Raw genomic sequence first — 6,783 nt, 5'->3', positions numbered from 1 at the left:
GAGAAAACAGTGTTTTCACTTTCTCTTAATTCATAACTGGTTGTAGAAAAGTAATGAACAAACAAATAAGACTGATGATGTTTTCAACCAAGCAAAGGAAACTCATTTGTTGATATGTACAAATTGTGCCATTAATGTCAACGGAAAATATTTCTTTTTGATTTTTAACATCTTGAATAACCTAACTCTGCTTTAAATTTCTCCTAAACTTTATCGCTGTCCCGTCTGATGCATTCATTGGTCTTCATTTGTTGCTTTTGTTGTGTTCATAGTTCTGAAGGCAAAAACTGAGATGTGAAAAGAGACAAACTTTTCATCTAAGTTGCTCAAAGACTTGACTCTTCATGACGTGATCCCATTGGAGGCTTTTAAGAAACAGGATAACACTTTGGCACATACATGTCTGCAGAAGTTTTGCTTGTTTTTCAGAGATGAAATTCATATATATGTACTGAATGTGTGTGTGATGGAGTGAATGTAGTGCTATCCCATTTACCGTGTGTGTTTTAAAGGTCTTAACTTTACAAATTATCCAGGACACTTTAGTAAAAGAGTTGTTTTTTTAAATTTTATCTCAGTTAGGTTTCTAAATCAAGGTAAAAAAAAATAAATTTAAAATGTTCTTCTAACAAGCCTCTTACACCTTCTCAGTATAGCTGAACTGACAGTGAGAGTGAATTATAAAAAAAGTGTGTTCTGCTCTAATACTGTAACTCAAGTGGATTTTATTTAGACGCGTCAGAATAAAGGAGGACTGAACATAACTGCACGCCAACAATTTCAGATTTTTATTTGTAAAGGTGTTGAAAATCATGTATCCGTACCCTTCACATTTAACATTCACTACTTTCTGATGCAATACCAATAAAACACCCTGAAGTTTGCGGCTGTAACGGACTAAAATAATTTAAAAAAAAAACATAGGTGTAATATCTGACTTTAGTAAAATAAATGCATCTTCAAAAATATAATTTAATAATGTACCTATCTCTCATGTACAAGGTGTACATGAGAGATAAGTATCATTGTCTCCTCTAAAGTACACAAAGTCCTCCTGATGTGCCCCAGAGAAGAGTTTTCCAACATGCCGTCATAGCAGCTGATTGGGGCGTCAGGTCGGACGTCCTGCGACAGCATTCCTTCCAGCAGGAGGGAAACCGCTGCTTGCACCTTGGTGTTAGGTGACAAACGCCTCCGCGTGGATTACAGCTCTCCTGGTGTTTTACAGCAGGTTAGCACTGCAGCGGCAACACAAACCTCGCTCACAGATGACGTTTCGTTTTAAACTCCCTACTCCTGTTAGATTATCAAACTTGATAGTGGAGTGTGAAAAAGAGATTATTTCTTGAGACTGATCAATTCTCATGCGGGACAGGAGGACAGGAGTCTTTTTTTTTTTTTTTAAATGTGCGTCTTGGATGTAGGTGCGACGCTGGCTTTGTAGGATTTCCGTGTGGATTGGAGTAAACGAGGGCTGTGGAATTTGAGTGGAGGGTAATCATAGCAGACCTGCAGGAGTAACCAGATACCGAGTGCCAGACTTCAGAGGAACGGGAATCCCTCCACCCAGACACGCCACCTCCTGCAGGAGACACTTTGGCTGGGACAGGACATACGCCCTCCCCTCCACCTCTCCCCGCCCCAGCCCTGCCCCCAAACTCTTCCTTTAACCCAAACCCTGATCTGAGTATCCAGCTCTCCCCTTCAATCTGCATCTTGTATTTTTTTTAACTCTTAAAATGCGAGTGGCTAAAAAATAATCCCCAACTTTTGCCCGTTATCTACTTTACAGTAAGCATGTCATCAATTTAGTTTGACTTGTTTTCCAATTTATTGATTATTTGTCTATTTCACAAAGCTGGCAGACCTTAAACCACACATTCAAAAATGCGTTGAACCTTAAACCTCACTATTGTCACTCTCATTCCTCCCTCCGGACTGTAAAGGAAACCCATGTTTCTTATCTCAAACTTCAACAAATATGATAATTTCCCATTATTAAGTGAAAACGCAGCTGTTAGTTGCATTGATTATGATTTATAAATCAAATCAGTTTTTCTTGATTTTAGGAAAAATATTACTGAGTTACCAACTCATAATTTGTTCAAGCATTAAAACTGTGTTTTGTTTTGTTTGTTTTTTTACCCCCATAACTCATTTAGAGAAACATGGTAGTGGCAGCATCATGCTGCAGGGACATAGAAGCAGGTCAAGGTTGATGGGAGGATGGATGGAGCTGAAAACATGGCAACCCTAGAAGAAAAGTTGTTAAAGGTTGAATGAGGCTTGAGACTGAGGTGGAGGTTCATCCTCCAGCAGAGCAGTGACTCTAAGCAGACAGTCAGAGACACAATAGTTTAAACACAAGATTTTAAACCTGTTCTCACAGAGGAGGTGAGCGATTCAAGCCTTACTGTGGAAAAGCTCAAGAGGTCAAAGTCGAGAAGCAAGCTCCTCCTGATGAAGTAACACAAATGGAAAATGTAAAGCATGCCAAATTCATCTCACACTTGTCTAATACTGATATTACACCTATCAATCATTCCTGGAAGCTTGTCTTTAGCATGTTTGCTGACATTCCTCATGATTTATCAACATAATAACACACACACTATACAATATGAAAGAGAAGGACCTTTGGGGGTAGGGAATATTGTCTGATGATTTAATGGGATGTGATGTGAGTGGGAGTAGAGAGAATATTATATAAAATAAAGGTGGAGGGGGTAGGGAAATCCAAAGTTATCACCCCACTGCATTGGCGCATCCAGCGGAGTTTTTAATTCTGCAAAGAATCAAACAGGGGTACGGATTCCTTCACAAAATATTCATCAAACAATAACTAATTCTGTTTCATCTACTAAAGAAAATGTCAACCTCTGAAGATGAATTAGCTGCTTTAATATATATATATATATATATATAGATCACTAATTATTAATGTGTTTTGGCTTATTTACCTATTTGAGCTTTTGCAAACACGACATTAGAAGCGCTGCGCTTCAAAGTCGATCTCCTGTAAGCCTGAGTGCTGTCACAAATGTGCTGGAGCTGCTTTGATTAAAAATGAAATTAGATAATACATGAGGTCTCATGCAGCATCTAGGGCATGACGTTTGAAAAAAAAAAAAAAAGCCCTCAAGACTGTTTGATTTCTAGAGAGCGGGGCTTGGTCTCGTCATGACATGATGGTAGATTGAGTTGTTCCCTGTAATCAAATGATTAGAGTCTGAGTTTTACACTGAAACATTTGCTGCGTGATTCAAGAATACTCTTAATTCATTGACGATGACCTGTCCGTGGTCCATCCGTCCGCCTCTCCACCAAACGGATGGATGGATGGATGATCAAAAATCTCCAACTGGATGTGTCTGTTTCTTGCGGGAAATGTTGATTTCTTGCGGGAAATCAACATCGCTCATCTTCTGGAGAATGTGTTTTTGCAATGACAATGAATAAAGTGCTAGCTTCTGTCAGCTAATGAGAGGAAAACTTTAAATGTCTTTTCTCATGCAAAGCCTGCTGTCTACGTTTAAGGCATACATCAGCTTGTTTGAATGTGTTTGTGTGCATGTCCTTCTCTCTCAGTCATTAGGAAAAACAGCCCTGCAGGACATACTGGAGCCAAATAAGCATATGAATGCCAGAAGGGACTGTCCTCTTCTTTAAACTCTTAACCGACACTTCCAGCTTGTAAACATGGCTAGACTGCCCCAAACCCCCCCGCCTCCTGCTGGGAGCTGGCAGTTGGGCAGACTGTCTTATCTAACCTCCCCAAATCCCCCCCCCCCCAACAAACTCTGCTGTGTTTCAAAGCACAACCACACAACTTTAGCTGTGAATATGCACCAAACAACACATAGATTCATTCATATTTGATAAATTAGACGATGCATTCATGTGATTCTCAATCTTCAGGTTAAAAGCACCTTTAAAAGATAAATTACCTTTAAGCAGATATAAAACAAACTTTTAATCAAGGCCATATCTCTGTATTGTTACTGGTTCTTATATTGATGTGATGTAACATTTAAATCTTAAATGTTATGTTGTTATTAGCTGCAAGTGGAAAATCATCATAATTGATCTGAAGAAGGCTCGGAAACGTCAGTCTGTGTGTAAATAATCTATATATGCTTGACTTTATTGGGGAAAAAAATAACTTTTATGTTCTGTATTTGTATTTGAATGTGACTGCATTTGTACAGGCATGTGTACAGTTAAATAGAAATTGCGAAATACACGAGTTTTGTTAAAGTAAAAATCATTTTAATTCAGACACATTAGTGTCCAAAAATATTTTGTTATGCTAAATCTTGGTACTCTGAAGTTGGCCAGCTGAATATCTAATTCTGTGCATGTTTAGGATACAAGGTTTTAAAATAAGCAACTTTATACCTAATGTTGATCACGAGGGTTAGGGTTCTTGCAAATTTATTGTGTTAAAATTCTAGGCTTATATAATATTTCAAGAGCTCCTTGTCAATTTTAGCATTTTTTAAGGTCTCAATGCAGATTGTACAGACATAACCTCTTGCTTTTTAATGAAACAACAACATGGAAATAGTTCCCCATATTCTAGTTGTGTTTGAAACTATGTTTTGATAATGTGCATGTCTCTGTGTTTCTGGGGCCCATATTTCACTTATTGTTGATCAAGTAAATACAATAAATTAATTATTTTATTGCCAAAACATCACTGGCCCTTATGATTGGTGTCATTAATTCATATGGATAGTGTTTGCTGCCGGATTGAATGGGCAGCCTGACAATGATTTATCTGTTTTTGTGGGAACAAACACATTTTTCAAAACAAAAACCACTGATAACAATTTACTCATAGATATTGACCAAATCCAGCCAAGTCTGCCACTAAGGAAATCACTAACAAGAAGATCTGGATGGATGGAAAAAGAAACAACCCAACTGTCCTCAACCACACTGTCTGCACACCCAACAAACAACCACAAACCACAACCAGCCAAAATGTGACTGAACATGCAAACTTGTTCCATTTAGCTCAGTGCTCATTTAATCTGGAGAAGCCCACACCCTTCACAGCCTTGCAGGTTGGTAAAACACACAAAATTAATGCATTATTAAAACCTGGCAGAAACAAATACAAACACGAAAAGAGAATGAAACAGACTCGGTTTCCTCTTAATGGCTCCACAGGGGTAACGATGGGGAAACTTTCAAGATCCAGGTTTTGTCTCGGTGCTTTTGCTGTTTTACGGCATGTTTTCTGCTGAAATGAAACACTTTCTCACCTTAATCTACTGTAGTTTGCAAAAAAAAAAAAGAAAGAAAAAAGAAACGCTGTTTTCTAATTATATCTTTCAGAAAACTATTCGTTTTATGCCAGATGATGGACCCCTGTGAACACCTTACGGGTTTGTCTCATTGGTTCGCAGAATTTTTTTTTCAAAAAGACATTTGTGATCTTTTTGATCAACAGTGACCTTTTGCTCTGAAACTCTTTCCCAACTCCTCATTAACCACGAATACTGACCATAGCCAGTGAGCCCTCAATGCTTGGATGTTATTTTGTGACCTCCTGGACAGTCAAGGTGTAACCAGCACAAGTCTATTCAGTTTTCTAACCGTTGTGCTTAATCACTGGTCATTGGTGATTTAACAAAGGGGAGTTATTAGTATTTCTCACAGGGTCAGGTTGGTTTGAATAGTTCACTCCATAAAGGAATAAAAATGTTACCAAATAAGACTGAATTATTTAAAATATATTTTGAATATTGTTTCAAAAGATGTAAATAGAATTAAATAGCTACCCGTTTTGACAGCCAAATCGTTAGGATGAGCTAATAATGATATTTAGTTTAAATAACAATTAAGTCTTGCGGAAATAAGAGTTGGATAAACCTGGAGATCTGCAAACAATAGCTAAAACCATTCAATAGCAAGCCACAAAGAGAGTTAGCATACTAGCAGCATTTCACCTAAAAAAATCCACCAAGCAGACAATTAAGCATGTTGGTGATAATGGTCTGATGCTGCTTCAAGACCGATAAAACCTCCTATTGTTGATGGAACCATGAACTATGCTATCTTCCAGAAAATCCTGAAAAGACTCAAAAAATGTGGAAAAAAAAAGAGGGAGGCAGGTTTGACTAAGATGATGTAGAATGAGCTGAAACTTACAGTTTTTTGTATTAATTTCATTTTTTGTGTGTGTCTGATATTAAAATTTATCTTTCGAATTTAGAAGTGATGAGCTAAAACAGAAGGGAGAAGGTTGTGGCCTTTATTTGCAGTAGATTTGACATGAAATGGGCAGAGAGAGAAGAGGAAATGACGAATTGGGAATTGAACCCTGGAATATATGGTGGCTGCTCTACACCTCACTCCTCCCTGTTTTCCTTTTTTTTAATAGCCATCATCCGTAATAAATACCCAGAATTAATTAAATGTACAAATAATATTCTAAGACTCTAAACCGGTTGCTCTGTCTTTTCTTGCAGTCTCCCACGATGTGTTTTGCAAATTGCTTTCCAACTATTTCCAACAGAGCCAACAATGGGAAGCGGAATCTGGGTCTTGTGAATCTAGGGCTTGGAGACTGTGCGGGTAAAGCAGGCTTACAGTAGTAATCCTCTTCGCAGACACCCATCTGACTCTCAACAGGATGATGGCCAGACAGCCACACAAACACAGAATGTTTGTTAGAAGGAGATCTGTTTTGTCCTGTTTTCAGGGATACGGGCGGTCGCAAATAGGCCATCATGTTCCACCAATAAAATCTAGCACGGTCCGAGATGTTTAAGT

This window comes from Poecilia mexicana, unplaced genomic scaffold (assembly GCF_051168715.1).
Source record: "Poecilia mexicana isolate PSO_F unplaced genomic scaffold, ASM5116871v1 scaffold_12, whole genome shotgun sequence".
In the NCBI taxonomy this organism is placed as follows: Eukaryota; Metazoa; Chordata; class Actinopteri; order Cyprinodontiformes; family Poeciliidae; genus Poecilia; species Poecilia mexicana.
Note: the sequence above shows the minus strand (reverse complement) of the source record.